The sequence below is a fragment of the Lissotriton helveticus genome, chromosome 6 (assembly GCF_964261635.1).
Source record: "Lissotriton helveticus chromosome 6, aLisHel1.1, whole genome shotgun sequence".
Taxonomy (NCBI): Eukaryota; Metazoa; Chordata; class Amphibia; order Caudata; family Salamandridae; genus Lissotriton; species Lissotriton helveticus.
The window spans coordinates 1,850,986,533-1,851,005,331 of NC_136067.1; the positions used below are offsets into that span (position 1 = coordinate 1,850,986,533).

The window sequence follows — 18,799 nt, forward strand, 5'->3', positions numbered from 1 at the left end:
TGATTGATTCAGATGCTCCGTCCATCACCACCCCCTTTTGTACCGCTTTTGGCCGCCATAAGTGTGGCAGGGTATGCTCAGACGTGAGTCCCTTGCTCACTTTGCCCCTCGATTCAAGCAAGCCGGGCTGAAGACGGCTGGAATGCCAGAAACCTGTCCTCGGAAGCTTGTTTCCGGTCCAGGGAAGACATGGCTTGGCAGTTCGGGCTGGACTGCTCCCATGAGGCACAGGGTCAGACTGATTTGCATATAGCCATGTCAGAACTGGGGTGGCAGAGTGGGCTAAAGAAAGGTGATGGATTAAACCCAGATCTTTTGACTGGGTATGAGTGTTTGATTGATTCAGATGCTCCGTCCATCACCTCCCCCTTTTTGTACCGTATAATTAAAAGGCATCGCTTTAACTTGTATACAACAGTAGGACCACACCTTATCCGAGAGTGTATTTCCAAATTCTCTTTCCCACTCTTGTTGCACAGGCAATAGTTCATAAGGTCTGCCTGTTACAATCCATGAGTACAGAAAGGAGAACGACTTTCCAGCATCTACCCTCTGTATGAATTTAGTAAGAAGTGTGAGTTCTTTTGTAGATCAGGGAATGCACAAGAACCTCATCGCCGACGCAGTCGGTGGTGAAACAGGAGAGTAAGGGGAGTGTTTACCCTTCTCCCTTTGTATTCCTGGAGTAATACAAACATGCTCTTGAGGAATAGATCACCCAGGACTGTAACGCCTGTAGCAGTTAGAAAGAGTTTCGCCCTGGATTCATTTGTACAGGGAAGCATTGGGTTTTGGACAGCAGGTAGCAGTGGAGAGTTAGGGATCTCACAGAGGAGGCAGAGTGCTATATACAATCAAACACCAGACATCACATCTAGCCCACTAACATCGCGTCTAGCTGGCGGAGACCTGCAACAGATAATAGACAGCAGTGAGGCAGGACGAACCAAGGTGCATTCTATGCATGAAGGCATAAGTGGAGGTGGGGGTGTAGCCAGTATTTTACAGATTGAGCTTGAGCTATCATATAGTAAAAGTAAGGGCCAGGGACTGACAGCCCTATGGCCTTCATTGAGAGAATGAGTACAGACCATTGGATAAGGGGTTGGACTCCACAGGGGTAAGATTTACTATTCAAACTCTAGTCTAAGCAACAGTTCAGAAAATGTAGGACTTTGGAAGTCTTACAAATACATTTTCACTGCCTAATTGTTGCGTACAAAACATGTAAATACCTAAAAACATTAAATTATGCTATAAATAAAAAGTACATATTATATAGTACTAAAATATGAAAATACATAAATATTGTTAAACTTTTTGAATCGCCAGAAAATTTGCTTATCTACTACCATAAAGCAGGAATCACCCAAAAAGATTTCTTCCATAATAAATACAACTATATTTAATAATATTACTTTAACAAAAAAACTACTTTCAAATACAAAAAGTTAGACATTATTAAAAACACTTAACACTACATTAAATAAATAAAACAAATTAAAAAATACAATTTAATTTAAATATTATTAAAAATAATTATTAATATACAAGAAATTCAATCCACTCTAATCAACTCCAAAACCAGCAATTTGCCACTAAAATACACATTACTAACAAAAAATAAACATTCAAATATACTATTTTTTTTTTAAAGTTTTAATATCACAAACACAACATAGACAACATGCATAATGAATCATAAATTACATAATTAGTTAAAATTACAACTAATATATATTGATATTAAATGATTTGTAATTTCATTAGCATCGTACCCTATTCCCTTACAAACCCCCCAAAAATACTAAAATATATATTACCAACAAAAATATTAACATTTAAATATATTGCAAAATTACAATAAAAAAATCCAACCATGAAAATATAAAAAATAAATAATAATGTATTGCATAATAAAACATGGATTACCTTAATATAAAATTACGTGTCATTTAATAAACTTCTCACCCTAATACCCAAGAATAAACAAAAATGTGCTACTCTAATAAAAATAAGTACTCAAACTTTAAAAATGCAAATACATTAAAAATAACAAGTTAAACTTTAATACATAAAATAACGTTTAGGCAATTACAAATCAAAATTAAAGAACAATAAAATTAAATTCATGATATTTTAAATTTCTTATGACTCTGTTCCCCAACAAGCAAACTAAACAACCTGCTACTACATTATAAATTAGTAACTTAATTAAAAAAATAATACCATTTTAAATTACAAACCATAGTACAAAAAAAATACCAGCAATACTAACACCTCAAAATAATATTTTAAGTAATATATATTAAACTATACAAAAAGAATATTTTTTACCAACATTAAATAGACCAATATTAAATGAATAATGTGAATTAAAACGATATTGTATGTAAAAAACTATATTCTTGACAATAATTTCCTGTGTTAGTATTTTAGTACTAAAGATATTTGTGACACAATATTTGTGTATCATAACATTAAAAACTCAATAATTTGTCCAAACACGTGAAAGTGATGGACTGAGAAGTTGGCCCGACCTTTGTTGGTTTGCTCGCATGTCACAGAAGATGCCTCCTTACCCGTGGATAGATTAGGTAGAGACACCAGACGATAATGGGTCCTGATATCTGGACAAGGACACAAGCGTAATGTCAACTTTGTGGATGGAGGTAGCCATGTAGAGGTACTGACATTTAATAACTTGGGGCCAGATGTAGGTGGCCAAATACTGAGCGGTAATGCAGAAATTCACAGAATTTCTGCGTTACCGACCGGTATTTGGCTGGGAGCAATGTAGGTGAGTTCAAACCTACTTGCAAAATAAGGAATCGCTAAATAGCGATTCCTTATTTTGCTCTTGCATTTAAGGAATCGGAAATAGCGATTCCTTAAATGCAATGTAAGTAGCACTAAAATAGTGCACTTCAGCCTTAAGGAATCACTAATTACCACCAACTTCAAGTTGGTGGTAAGTAGCGATTTCCTTTAAACAAAGCAATTTTTTGCTTTTTGTAAAAGTGCCATGTGGCACACATCCATGCCCTTAGGGCATGGATGTGTGCCACATGTGCACACATGCACATTTCAGGGGTGCTTCAGGGTGTCCTTTGGACACCCTGGCACCCTTGAAATACCTCCTGCTATTTGCGATTCGGTAATACCGAATCGCAAATAGTGACTGTCTTCCCATTCATTCCTATGGGTCTCCCCTGGTCCAGAGGAATGAATGGCTAGGTATTCCTTAATAACGAATCTCAATTACCGATTCATTATAAAGGAATTTTAAGGAATCGCTATTTTTTTTGCGAATCCTACTTACATTCAATTTAGCGAGTCCTTAATAGCGATACGGTAAAAATCGCTATTAAGGACTCGCTAAATTGAATTTACCTACATCTGGCCCTTGATCTCTAACTTGCAATACAGCCCCTCTGTGGACAGCGGTCATCGTGAAGAAAGTGAATGGAAAGCAGAATGTTCCAGGCCTCTTGCGTAGCATTGATGCAATGCTCAACACAGATCTTAAATTAGCTTTACCTACAGGAAACTTCTTAATCCTCATATACTCCAATTATGCCATTAAATCTCTGCGCTTTTGTGTACGTTTTCTTCTAAAATAATTTTCTTGTTAATGACTTGATGAGCTCTGTAACTCTCTATTTTTGTATCTTCATGTGTAATGGATCTTTTGCATACTGGCAGTATGTTGGGGTTAATGCTGCACTATTAATCTACATCCATATTTATGACTGCTTTGTTCTTGCACCACGCCACGTGGTGTAAGAGTCATGCAAACCTCAGATTTTTTAAGACATGCAAAGCTACTTTGCATGGCTCCAAAAAGCTGGAGTTACGCAACGCAGCACAAATTGCTGCGTTGCGTTACTCTGTCCATGGGTGTTGGGTGGGTAATACTGTGCAACTCTATGGTTTTTGATGCATTCCCAGATTTAGAAGAGCTTGTAAACCTGGGAATGTGCCAAAAAGAAAGGCCACCCTGGGTGAGGGATAACGAGGAGAAATATCTTTATTTCTCTTGACTACTTCCTCTTTCTATGTGTGATGCAGAAAGAGCAAAATGCATCTCAGGATTGTTTTTGTGCAGGAAGAAGTCTCTTCCTGCACAAAAACAATCCTGCATGCAATGCAGGCACCCTTGCACCATTGTTCAAGGGTACCTGCCTTGGCTCTAAGCTGCAAAAAGGGTGCCAGCGCAGGGGAAAAAAGTCAGGAATGCTCTGTATGCTTTAAATATGTCATATTTCTGCCCTTTCCCAGTGACGCAGTGCAGCACATCAAGGTGACATGCTGCGCTGCACTGCACTACTATTCCATAAATATGCCCCCTAGTGTATAAGAATGACATGCCTCTTGTTTAAAAGACGCTCCCACACTGGTAGCAGCATTCAAGCTTTTTATTTGGAGTCTCCTCTCTCCGCAATTCCAAGCTCCCTCTCAGCCCAAGCCTGACAGGATAGATTCTCACAAACATTCTAAGTGAGGCTGCAGCACCAACTGGAAGAATGTACCATATAGCGGAGAACGAGGGGGGAAAGGAGGGGAATACCATTTGTAAAAATGTAAGGAGGAAGAAAGGGAACGTACAGGATTCTTCGACAATAGTTATAATGAATATAAAAGGAAAGATTACCATGTCTATGCATGCATGAGTCGGTGCTCCTAGGCACATGCACAGTATAATGCTGCTGCCTAATGGCAAACCAGTCACTCCTATCATGCTCGCTGTACCATATCTGGAATCTCTGTATCCAGGGCACAATGTGTTAGTAGCTGCAGTGGGTTTCTTTATATGACGCCTGTAGTGTGCGCTCTAGCTTTCCGTTGGGAGTACGTGTGACGCAACACGTCCCGACGGGAAGCGGTGATTACTGCGCATGCGCGAGCGGCGGTTCACGTCTCAGAGTGACCGGAGCGGCTACGCAGCCGCACGGTCGGCGCTCTTTCTGCACACAGGAGTTACTATGCAATAAACCTTCCTGCACCACAATACACTGGGTCCTGGTCTTTATTGGTGTGGACCACGAATTCCACAGTGGCGACAAGGAGTGGGATCTCCCACAGGCAACCCTCTCAACAAAAAAGAAAAAGTCGAGGAGAGAGGGAAGGAAGACCAGGGGACACCAAGGACACGAACTGTGACCTTGTTCCAGGCAAACCTCGGCTGGAGGAGCAGAAAGAGCGTGGCAGAAGCGTGCAAGAGAGGGCCGCACCCCACCAGTGCCCCAGAACCAGAAGACAAGAGAAAAGAGCACATAAGGCAAGGTAGAAGGGCAGCACCAACCCGATAAGGCCTTGGCGGAAGGGGGAGACAGTGGATTAAGGGGAGGAATAGCACCCCGTCCCAATACGGAACAAGAAGAGAGTACCAGCGTGCCAGGCAGTCCCAGGAACAGGGCAGAAATCGTCAGCGCGCCGGGCAGCCCTAGAAATCAAAGAGAAGAACCAGAGCGACAGGAAAAAATGAGCACCCAGGCGACCTCGCTCACAGCACTGATCCCATTTCTGCCCCGACCAGGTGAACCCCAGATGAAGTGGGAGGATTGGAAGGAGTACTACCTTGAAGCATTAGAAGATGAAAGCGGTGAAGAGTTCTCGAGTGCTAGGAGAAAACGAATACTGCTACATAACCTGGGCCCTGAAGGAATCAGAGTGTTCAAGGACATAGAGCCAGCGCCCCGGCAAGCGCCTGACGATGACGTATTCAAACATGCCCTAGAAGACCTGGACACGCACTTTCGCCCGGCGGTATGTGTCTCCGTCGATCGTTTCAACTTTCAACAGAGAAAACAAGGTGAAAGAGAGCCCATTGAGGACTACGTCGCAGCCCTAAGGCGACTAGCTGTAACATGCAAGTATGGAACACTCCAAGATGACTTTATAAAGGATCAAATCGTGATGAACACTACCAATAAAGCCGTACAGGACACGTTGTGGGCTCACAGCGAAGCTACCCTTAAGGAGGTAATTGCGATGGTGAAGAAAGCGGAGCTTTCGAAACGTTGCGCCGAGGCGGCGAAAGGTGAGAATGTGCAGAGGGTGATGGTCAACAAGGTGGATGACGCCGAAGCGTCAGGAAGAAACAAAATGGCGCCGGGGGAGAACAGAGGAACCAGCAAATGGGCAGGAAGACCGGGGCAAGCAGGGAAACAAGCAAGGGACAGTAAAACCACATGCTACAGGTGCGGCAGTGCAAACCACGCAGCCCAAGACAAGCGATGCCCGGCTTTCCGCGCCAAATGCATGTACTGTGGGCTGGTGGGCCATTACGAAAAGGTGTGTAGGCGGAAAGGGAAGAAGTCGAGAGTGAACTTCATTGCACAGCCTCGCCTCGAAGAGGAAACGGAGGAAGTATCGGATGAAGACGAACGAGTACTATGCATCGAAGAACAAGTCATGGGAATTGACAACGAGCGCTCGGACAAACCGCGTGCAGACATGCTGATCAGAGGAGTGAAGAGAAGGATAGCAATAGACTCGGGGTCTCCGTACACCATAGTCCAGAGGCCGGTATGGGAAGAAGAGTTTAAGCCCATTCTGGGTCCTAAACTAGAACCCCCGGACATACGTCCGATCTCGTACACGGAAAACCCCATCCCCATGGTAGGCTACCGGAGCCTGAAATTTGAATTCAGGGGAAGATCTGCAGTGTGCAAACTGTACATAGCCGAGAAAGGCCCCTCTGTACTTGGATGGCGAGACCAGGGAGATCTGGGAATCAAACTGGATCCGGGAGGGGCAGAACAAGTGTTGCTGACGGACCGCAGTACATGGCCGGACGTGGAGAAAGTGAGGAGAGACTTTCCCAAAGTGTTTGGGGGAAAGGTGGGAAAATTGGAGAAGTTCATGCACAAGATAGTGCTAAAGGAGAACTCCCAGCCGGTGTCCCACAAGGTTCGAAACATACCGATAGCGGTAAAATAAGCGGTACGTCTCGAACTACACAGACTTGAGGAACAAGGGATCATCGAACCTATCGACAGTTCTGAGTGGTTGGCGCCCCTGGTGGTAGCCAGAAAACGTAACGGCAAGGTGCATCTGTGTGTGGACCTGCGCGAACTGAACAAGTGCCTCGTGGTGGAAAAATTTCCCTTGCCAAGGATCGAAGAAATGTTAGCCAAAACACGAGGAGTCAAATGGTTCTTCACGGTGGACCTCACGTCCATCTATCATCAAATAGACTTGCACCCATCCAGCCGGAGATTCACGTCATTCATCACGCCCTATGGATGCTATATGTTCCGCAGGATGCCCTTTGGGCTAGCATCCGCCGCAGTGGTGTTCCAGAAACTGATGCACCGACTGTTTAAGGATGTCGATGGCATCCAGTACTTCCAAGATGACATCCTGGTCATGGGGATGGACCAAGCGGACCACGACAAGAAACTATACAAGGTACTGGGTGTGCTACAGGAGAACGGCCTGACGGCAGAATGGGAAAAGTGTAAACTGGGCATGACAACCGTCACGTACCTGGGGCACGAAATAGGTGGTCAAGGGATCACCCCCAAGAAAGGAAATGTAAAGGCCATTTGCGATGCTAGAGCTCCCATCAACAAAGAGGAGGTGAAGTCATTCCTCGGCATGGCGGAGTACTATAGCAGGTTCGGCCAACATTTTGCCACTAAAACCCACAAACTGAGGCAACTGGTCAGAGAAAAGACGACGTTCCAGTGGGACGAGGAAGCACAACAGGAATTTGAGTCGTTGAAAATGAACATCAGCCTGGCGGTACCACTAGACGGCCACGACCCCGCGGGACAAACGATCTTGACCACGGATGCCAGCGAGAAAGGGCTAGGAGCGGTACTGGCGCAGGAGAGAGAAGATCACACAGTAGAAACACTGAGTTTTGCGTCCAGAGCACTGTCCGCCACGGAGCATAAGTACAGCGTAATCGAAAAAGAAATGCTAGCTGCAACATGGGCCATGGGGAAGTTCCGACAGTTCCTGTGGGGGACGAGATTCCGCTTGCAGACCGACCACAAGCCTCTGGTCAAGGTGCTGACTTCGAGTGGACATGACACGGCCACTCCGCGCATAGCCAAGATGACCCTGAAGCTCTTAGACTACAGGTATGACGTGGTGTACATTCCGGGCACACGCAATAAAGTGGTGGATTATCTCAGCAGGGCCGCAGCCATGGAAGAAGCGCCCACTTCTGAACCAGAGAATGAAGAGATGGTAGCGGTGATGGAGGACACGGAAAAGGCTATCAGCAGACAGGAGTGGGCACAAGCTTATGAAGATGATGAAGACTTGCAAGAAGTCAAAGACTGCCTCATTAAAGGGTGGCCAGAAAAGAAGAGAGTGAGTGAAATGATCAGAAAATTTAATGAGGTGCGAGAAAAATTATCAGTGAGTGATTCCGACACCTTCCTGTATCGAGGGGACAAGGTGCTTCCCCCAAAATCTTTGGTCGCAATCCTCCTGTGCCAGCTGCATGAAGGTCACTTGGGCATCGTCAAAACCAAAGGGAGAGTTAAACAAATGTACTGGTGGCCGGGAATGGATATTCAGGTCGAGAGACATGTGAGAGATTGCGCCCAGTGCCAAAGCGCTGACAAGACATTGAAACCATTGAGGCCAGCGCTGGGTAGATTTGAACGCCCGTGTAATCCATGGGAAGATGTGTCGGTCGACATTTTGGGTCTAGTGTTGGATAACCAAGGGACGGCGAAGTACTTGTGTGTCATGGTGGACAAATATTCAAAATGGGCGGAAGTTCATGTGCAAGAGGAAATGGAGTGAGACACCATTATAAAATTCCTCACCTCTGTGTTCCTACGTGAAGGGATTCCGAGAACCATTCTGACAGACAATGGCCCACAGTTCACTTCAGAGAAATGGTTCAGATACACCGAGAGAAATGGAATCAAATCCAGGCATACCTCCGTGTACCACCCTGCGAGCAATGGACAGGTAGAAAGATTCAACCGGGTCCTCATGGGTTCCATCCAAGCGGCTATAATGAAGGGCAAAGACTGGGAGGCAGAAATCCAAAGCATGATGTTGGCGTACAGGATCACTCCCACCTCAACTGGTTACACCCCCTTCCAAATCCTAAGGGGTAGGCACCAAGGACAATGTGATTTGGAGAGAAAAAACTGTCACCAGCAAATGGTCCCCGGCGGTAGTCTGAAAAGGAAAGGAGAAAGTAAGTACAGCCCACCCCTCCAAGTGGAAGAAGTGTATAATCGAGCTGCATTACTCAGTGATGGGAAAGTGTGGTCCCAAGACCGCATGGCAAAGATAAACAAAATCGTAAGATGGCCAACAGAAGATAGAAGCAATCACTCTGCCCAGACACCAGAGGATAGGTTGGAAGGTGCAGCTGCAGGAAACAACAGTCAAGAAAACGGAGGAGAGCAAGTAGAGAGAGAAGAGCCAGAAACACGGGGTGAAAGAAAGACAATTGCCAAAAGTGCAGTGGAGAGTCAAGCACCTGAAGGAGCCCGTGATACCGCCTCCCCGGTAAGGTGCACACGTACAGGAAGAAGAGTGGTCAAGCCCACACGCTTTAGAGACTATGTATTGGAAGATTGTTGAACTTTAAGACTTGTTATTGTGTATATGAAAAAAGGGAGATATGTAGTGTGCGCTCTAGCTTTCCGTCGGGAGTACGTGTGACGCAACACGTCCCGACGGGAAGCGGTGATTACTGCGCATGCGCGAGCGGCGGTTCGCGCCTCAGAGTGACCGGAGCGGCTATGCAGCCGCACGCTCGGCGCTCTTTCTGCACACAGGAGTTACTATGCAATAAACCTTCCTGTACCACAATACACTGGGTCCTGGTCTTTATTGGTGTGGACCACGAATTCCACAACGCCGAAGGCAGAGTTCAAAAACAGACAGTGAGCACTGCAAGCAGAGGCTGAGACTCTATGAACTGAAATAACTTGTGCTTGGTGACTCCAGTAAACAAATAGTTGTGCATGTGATGTGGGAGTCAGTGATCAGTTCTGGGTGGGTTAACAGGTAAGTGCAGTCTGCCAGTATTCTCTGGGATAGGGACACCATGTATTATTGACGCCCCTCACCCCCAATCTTTGGGTAGCCTCATAATGGAAAGCAAACCACTAAGGCTCATAAGAGGGCCCACATCTGCAAACATCTGCTGCAATGGCTGCAACTTGGTTTCAAAAGAAATACCTATCCACAAGTTAACCTTGTGTCTTCAGCTAAGGCCTCAACAAGATAACTGTGAAAGCCATTTTTGTGGACCAACAGAACACCCGAAATACCAATAGCGCTCTGCTCAGAATACCAATGATATGTCACTGGAAGCTTTCTTACACCCATGACATATTAGCAGCCTTGCCCCTTCCAAAAACCCTCCACAATCATCAGAGTAGCAGTTACACAGTACCAGACTCACTCTCACACTCTGCACATCCTAACAACAATACGTCTGGATGATGTGTCAAAGTGCTTCTTCGTTGATTGGTGAGTTTGTGTGTGTGGCACTGTGCATGGGTGAGTATGGAAATGCAAGAATGAGTCAATGAACTGATAAATGGCTGCCTGAGTGCACGGATGAGGGATTGAGTGCCTGGATGAACTGAGAGCATAAATGTATGGATGGATGAGTGCAGAGTTGGAAGTATCCATTTACCTTCAAGTAAAATCCTGACCAATTGAATTTGCTAGTGTTTGTTGTTAAGGGAGGATGGGAATCTTAAAATCTGGAGCATATTAATTGTAATATACATTTCTTTTTTTTGATTCCGATAATCATCTGCATAATTTTCAGAACGCCATCCCAAAATATGAATCTTCATTTTATACAAAGTAAAATATACTATATGATAAAAAAAAAAAAAGCAAGACATCCTAATACATTACAGCATAGCATAGAAACCGCAACAGGTCGTTCACTGCTAGGCATTTCCTAAGTTGATCCTAATTTAATTTGTTTTAAATTGCAACAACACCTTACTCCATTTGTATCACGTGGGCCTGAAATAGATTTCTATAGCATACTACTCGATCCAAAGCCGAGACGCGAGTGAGGGTGCTGGTGCTGAACAGCTATGCCTGTGTCTTGTTGCCGAGCCGCCGAGCCACTGCAGGTATTGAGCGCGGGAGAGCGGATTAAGCCCGCCGCTTGGCCTTCCTTATCCTGGTGTCGGCGGGGGTAAACGGCTGCGAGGCTGCGAGGAGCCCAGGTCTTGCTGCCGGAGCCACTGCTGCTGCCGGAGCCACCGCGAGACGCGAGCACTGGGCGTGGCTGTGTGCGGACTCTCTCTGCAAGTATAGCAACGGTGAATCGGACCGCCACTCGGTTCCCCTTTGTTGTCGGTGTCAGGGGAGCAGAGCGGGACGGCTACAGGGGACAAGGAATCAAGCCCCCACTTGGTCCACCACTTGGTCCAACTCCCTATTAGAGGTGAGCGACCGGACTTTGGTGCCTGAGGAGTGTCTAAGGAGTGCCAGCCCCAGTCCAAGCCTAGCTCAGCCCCAGCCCCAGCCCTTGCATCCTCCATTCTACCACCATAACCCTCGTACTCCTTCCAGATAGGGGGAAGTGGTGGTGGACAGTGGACTTTTATTTCACCCTCGCTGCCTGAACTGTGGTCCTGACTCTTTTGCTCTGTGGCCGGGCTTGGCTCCGCCAGATAGTCTGCAGCAATCCGACCGGCCGGGCTTGGCTCCGCCGGCCGGACCACATCCCCCAGCATCCTCAGGGGGCCAGCGACGACGAACCAGCGCGCCAGGCGGCGCATATAGCACCGGCAGGGGCCGAGTCCCCCAACTTACTTTTATTTCACCCTCGCTGCCTGAACTGTGGTCCTGACTCTCTTGCTCTGCGGCCGGGCTTGGCTCCGCCAGATAGTCTGCAGCAATCCGACTGGCAGGGCTTGGCTCCGCCAGCCGGACCACATCCCCCAGCATCCTCAGGGGGCCAGCGACGACGAACCAGCGCGCCAGGCGGCGCATATAGCACCGGCAGGGGCCGAGTCCCCTAACTTACTTTTATTTCACCCTCGCTGCCTGAACTGTGGTCTTGACTCTCTTGCTCTGCGGCCGGGCTTGGCTCCGCCAGATAGTCTGCAGCAATCCGACCGGCCGGGCCGGGCTTGGCTCCGCCGGCCAGGCCACCTCCCCCAGCATCCTCAGGGGGCCAGCGACGACGAAACAGTGCGCCAGGCAGCGCATATAGCACCAGCAGGTCCCTCGTCCCTCGAGGACGAGCGCGGGAGGCGCCGGACTAAGCCCGGACAAAGGGGGGGCCCTCTGTGGCCCTCAGTGGCTGAAGTAGGCTGGGCTGGGCCCACTTATTAACATTTTATTTATTTTTGTTCGTAATTATCTTATGTACAGCACTAAATGGTATAACATGTCAGCTTAACCCTTTTCCTTCTACTCAGGAACTCTTTGAGACTCTCCTCCATTTATTTATATTTTTAGTGTAATCTGCTATTAATTATATTCATCGGGACTACCTTTCTCTTTCCATTATAAGCACAAGGATGACTGCTAAAAATTTACGCTCAGGGAGATTACTGGGGGGAAGGTCCTGTATGAAGACACAATCCAACCCCCTCAGAAACAGGGCTGCCACTTATCTGTTATTAAAGGGTCAATGTCAGCTGTTGAATCTTTGGGAAAAACCCCAGGATAGGGCTTTGTTAAATTCTGCGAACAATGCTTCTGTTATAGCTTCTCCATCTGGTATAACTCCTGTGGTGGTTAAGAAGGTTCCATTTCCGTTGAATAAAGCCTGTTCTGGCTCCCTGTCTTTTGAGGAGCCTTGTCCAGTGTCTGTCGCAAAAACTAGTGTTATCAAATTCCCTGTTTACAGCCAACAAAAGAAAAACGTAGCCTCAACCCTAGAAGTATTATATCCTAATGTGCCAAGAGGAGACTCACCGCCAAAGGTGGAAGTGAGAGGGGACTCCCATTTGTCGAGTATTGACCTGGAGTTATGCAGCCGATACCTGGCTGATGTTTCCTTGAAACCAGAAGAAGCGATTAAGTCCCCTATTGGGGTCACTCCATCTGGACTTTTGCTTTATAGTAGTACCCCCTCCATAAAATCACAAGATATTTCCTCACAGTATAATATATCAAAGAGCCCATTGCTTAACATCTCTGGCATTGGTCTTTTAGGTCTTCCTGGCACTGATAAATTGGAAAAACCTATTTCTGAATCTATGATTGCATTGGAACATTTGTTGGCATCCATTTTAATGTTATTGGGTACATTTGTGGGTAGCTCTGATTGTATTTTGGAGTCAGTTACACAGATATTAAATGTCTTACTATTAAAGCTTCCGGAAAAGGATCATGATTTAGATCCCAAGGCGGGATTGCAAGGGTCTGAGCTGAGTACTGACCACTTAACTGGAAATGTTAATCCAGTCCAAAATAAAAAAGGGGTTATTTCTAATTATGAGCCTCCTCCAGTCTCCACATCTGCTGCATTTAATTGTGTAAGAAATTCAGTTCTTGTAATTGAAGAGGAAAATATGTCTGTTACTGCCCCAGAACTTGAAAAAGAGCTATTCCCAATTTTTGTCCCCGAAAGTAAGGTCATAGGGGGTGTTGAAAAAGTAAAATCTGGAAATCATAGAAAAAATAAAGTGAAAAAGAGAAAACCAATCCGCAGATATAGAAAAAAAAAGCAGAGACAAATAATTTTTGAAGACTCTGTTGTTCCTGATATAATTGAATTTAGTTCTCAGGAGCACATGCATGGGTCATTGAGTCAGGAAGTTGCCATTCATTCCTCTGATAATCCGAATCTCTCTGCAATAAATATTATAAATTCTCCTAAACGCACCATTCTTCCTGCGGGAGTTCCCCCCTTAAATGTAGTAGGTTTTACGATACCTCCCCCTGTAGAAGAACTGTTAGAGTCAGGTCCTATCGTACCTGTGGTTCTTAATCCACTAGCACCTGTTTTTCATACTACTGGTGTCGACGATATATGGCCTCACCATTTGCCCACAAAAGTGTCAGAAGCTTCTGTTGATACATTGACTCTGGATTTTCTATCGTTATTTGATTCCGATCAGCCCTTAAATAGAGCATGGCTACTCAAATGTTTCAAAGGCATAGAGAGTCTAAAGTTAATTCAAACAAATGATATTGACTTAGTTTTCTTATCCGGAACAGCTGCATCGCCCTATGCTAGGGTAAAGTTATATTCTAAATTCATAGTAAATCTCATATTACAACAGGCTGAGAATTTCCAGCGTAGGGGAATTGATGTTTTACCTGTTTTTTCTTCTCGTAGAGACAGTTTCCCTTATAATAGACTTCCCCAGCAGGGCAAGGACAAAAATGGGCATACTACTTCTTATGATGATTTAAAAATATGGGTATCGAAAAATACTCGTTTGGTGACACATGTAATGCCCCCCCCTTTAATTCTGAATAGTCTCCCAATAGAAGACAATCAGCGGTGGAATTGGCTGCCCGGTGCTTTTACTAGTAAAACCACAGATAACCCTAAACTTTTCCAACATCTTTAGCAGTAACTTGAAAGTTATCTCTTGGAATGCCGCCGGGATAAACAGTAGCCCGGAGAAATTACAGTACTTATTTTCTCTGAATGCTAGTGTGATTTGCATCCAAGAGACCTGGTGCGCTAGTAGAATGTGTGTAGGGAGAGATTATTTTGCATTAGAGGCGGTGGCTGCTCCATCGAAGAAAGGGCGTGCAAAAGGAGGAATTGCGTGCCTTTTATCTAATAGTTTGAAGTGGAACTTCAACCATTATGTTGATCCCAGCAACTTATTTCAAGCCGTGTCCCTTGATGGCTTAAATGGCAGGGGAAACTCTAATTCTTTGGTACTAATAAACGCCTATATACCACCCGATGAATGTTTTAATATCCTATTGAAGCAAATATTTTCATATATTAAGCAAACTAAAGATGTGGAATTTCCCCCATATGTTTTACTGGTGGGAGATTTTAACTGTAAAGTTTCCAATTTAAGCTTAGAGCTATACAGAAATAAATTTAAAGAAGAAGCCCTCTTCATTCCCCAATCCCTCTTTCCTAGTAAAATTAAAACCAATAAGAGAGGGAAGTTATTGTTAGAAGAACTTGCAGTGGCAGAGGGAATAATAGTGAATGGTAGGCTTCCTTCCGATGTTCCTGCCAGTTATACCCACAGATCTCCCCAAAGTGAGTCAATTCTGGACTATGTAATCTCTGATTATTGTACTTTCTCTTTAGTGAAGGATTTGGTGGTCTCGTTGACATAATTTAGTGACCATAATCTGATTACTATAAGCCTTTCTTTTCATCCTCCTGATTCTGATCCATGGTCCTTTGGTAGTGATTTAGTTAACTTTCATAGGGACTCTGGTAGATGTTTTTGGAATTTTAAAGCTAAGAAAGGCCTGGAGGGCATACTTGGTAAAGTAATATCAGAACTGAATGTTTGGCAGGGTTCAGAGTTAATTCATTTTGAGAATTTTATGAAAGAGGTAATCTCTGTTGCCAAAAGGTCTAGATTTTCTGGGAAAAGGATTTATGTTCCCAGACCAATTTTCCTCTTAAATAAAGAAATAAATAAATTGGTGCGGGAACAATTTTTGTGCAGATCTATCGAAACGAATAAGAAAATATGTTTGCTAAAAAGAAGGAGAAATAGAATCAGGAAGAAATTGAGAAAAGAAAAAGAAGGCTCACTTTGGATAAAACTTCGGGAGGCCGCTGTTTATGGCAAAATAAGACAATTTTGGTCTCTCATTGGCGAGGGCTGTGGAGCAAGAATTACCTCTCTCCCTATTCCCATTGCTGAATTATCATGGGTTAGCCATATTTCTAATCTGTATGCAGGGAATATCGCAATGATAGATTCTAAGGAGTCTATTAAAGAAGATGTGTTTCCTGTTGATTCTCCATCAGAAAAAACTATTGAATTGGCTATTAGGGATATGCGCTCCTCCGGTGCAATTGGGCCTGATGAACTTCCCATCTCAGTTTTGAAGCAGGATCCTATCTCATGGAGTAAGATTCTTTTCCCTTTATTTAGATCTTGCTTCATTAGCAAAATCATACCCCCTTCTTGGAAGGGGAGCATACTGGTCCCCCCTTTCAAAAAGGGTGATAGGGATAATCCAGTGAATTATCGTCAGATAGCTCTCCTGGATGCCATTGGCAAAGTCTTTGCCAAATGTCTCCTCTTCTTAATAACAGATTGGGTTGAGGTGAATCAGATACTACCCCTTGAACAAACTGGTTTCCGCAAGGGGCATGGTACATTGGATAATCTTACAGCCCTTCAGGTTATTACGGATAAATATATAAGAGTTCGGGGGGGAGTGTATGCGGCTTTTATTGATTTCTCCACAGCGTTTGACAAAGTAGACCGTCCCTTGCTGTGGAGAAAATTGTTTGATCTGGGCATGCCTCCCCTCCTTCTAGACCTGGTGCGATCCCTTCATACGGATACCTGGTGCCGAGTGTTACAGGGTGGAGAAAGGGGTTTATCACGGGTTATCCCCTCCATTAATGGATTAAAACAAGGCTGCCTTCTTGCTCCCCTACTCTTCTCCCTGTATATTGCTGATCTTCCTGCTACCCTTTCATCTTGTGTTGGCATAGCCCCGGTAGTGGGCGGATCTTCTATTTCCTGCCTGCTATACGCAGACGACATTCTTATCCTGGATTTAACTCCTATGGGATTGGCTAATCGTCTGCAGGCTCTACATCTCTTTGCAGAGTCCCATTATATGAGGATAAATGCTTCAAAAAGTTAAATCATGTGCATTACAGGAAAGAAAAAATCTAAATCTGAGAATTTTGGGTGGGCAGTAGGCGGCCAAAAACTGGAGGTGGTTAAGACATATACCTTCTTAGGAAAAATAATTTCCGCTAACTTGAGTGAGACGCCTCATATTGATAATAATTCCCGTAAAGCCTGGTCCCAAGGCAAAAATCTGAGTGCCCTCTACTCCGCAACAGGGAGAAGACATTTTGCCTGCTTACTGGAGGTTTTTAGGGCAAAAATTCCACCAACGTTACTGTATGGAATGGAATTGGTTGACATAAAGCATTGGGGCTTCTTGCAGACGATAGAAGGAAAATTATTAAGGTCTATTACATCTCTTAACTCAGCCTGTTCCGTGGCTGCGTGCAGAATGGAATTCGGTCTCTGTAGCAGCTGGGCGCAGGGCCTATCTGCTTTAGTTCGATGGGTTGTTAGCCTCGCTAGGAGTGAAATGGGGACTTTGAGATTCTTTCTTAAAGGGGAATTGTTGGGTAATTTAAAGGAGTACTCCCAAATTGTTAAGAACTTTAGAAAGGCTGTGGCACTTCTCGAATTAGACGAGAGTACTCTCTTTACTATTTCTCCCTACCAGTTAAAATCCCTTCTGAAACAGGCGTCATGGGATTTATGTTTTATGTTGGATAAAAAGTCTATGCAAGCAAGGAGGGGAGGTGATCTTTTGGTTACCTCATATTCTATGAAGCTTGCCCAACCCTATGTCGCCTGGAATTTACCCCATGGTATTCGGAGATTTTGGTTCCTGTTAAGGCAGGACCTGTTACCCTTGAATAACCTTTTGGCAAAATGGTATGGATCCTCTTCTAGATGTAACTTTTGTAACATATCTGTTCAGGATCGTTCCCATATATTGTTCATTTGCCATGCATTGCGTCCACTTCGGCTGAAGTGGATAAAACCAATATGTTTGCAATTAGGTATCCTTAATATGAATTCTTTTTTACAGGCATTATACTCGCCTCCTAATGAAATGTTTTGCTTCAATATTTTTAACTTTTTAAAATGTTTTTTAGCTATCTATTGATGAAATATGGAGGTTTGTGGCATTGACTCTTTTGTTTTTGGAAAATGTTGTAGCTGTTATTTCATTTAAGAAAAATGTGTGTTTGTATTTGTTGTATTTTGTCTTATGTGGCCCTCTTCTGAGAGCCAAAAACATAATAAAATAAATTGAAATTGAAATTGATCCAAAGTCACACGGATGTAGGATAAAGGTACTGTGTATGAAAATTCAGAAAGTGGATTAAAAACATACTTTGAAAAATAACTGAAATCACTAATTTTAAATTAGTTTTAAAAAAAAGATGCTGATACTAGTACGTGTTAGTACGTAAGTTATATTATGTTTTTTTAATCAGCACTTTTATAGCACCTGTTATCTTTACTCTTGACACCTTTATCATGCCAATATCAGTATGAGATATCCCACACAGACACACTTAAACTGGCCATTTAGAATGCGGCAAAAGAAGCCAATAGAAATGGGAATCCGGTTACCAGGATTCTTTTTTGTTCCCCTGCATTACAAAATTGTCAGTGATACCACACAGCAATTATTCGCTATTTTTCGACTCAGCGCCCAACACACCCATGAAGGCGCACTCTAGTTATCTTATTACTGCCACTCACACCTCAACTTCTTTACTGCTGAACAGCGAACACACCGGTAATGGCGCCAATAAATGGTATTCCGCCGTGCACCTTTGAAATAGTATTTAACAGTGATTTTAAACGAGGTCCCTTGTAAACGCTACAGAAGGGCGGAAACCCGATTTCTACTCACATTTGTCCATATTTAAACTTGAGGTGTAAACTGTGATGTGGTTTTACAGCATCACTGATGCAGTCAAGGTGCATCAGATGATATAGAAAAAGAAAAGGGTGATAGTAATTGCAATGGCAAAAAAGCGCAACACATTTCAGCATCAGTGTTTTCCTGTTAAGCCCCATTTCCCCCCCAATTTACTAAATCGGCTTTAAGTTTAGCACCAACCTTATTTCTCAGATTCGTTCCCGCCCAATTTACC

The 18,799-nt window shown here is 44.2% G+C and overlaps 1 protein-coding gene across 1 annotated transcript in view; it reads right to left on the reverse strand.

Moving 5' to 3' along the window:
• The window catches only part of LOC144761925 (spermatogenesis-associated protein 7-like), a 970,202-nt gene that overhangs the window by 596,005 nt on the left and 355,398 nt on the right, over nt 1–18,799 (reverse strand). The window lies entirely within an intron of this gene.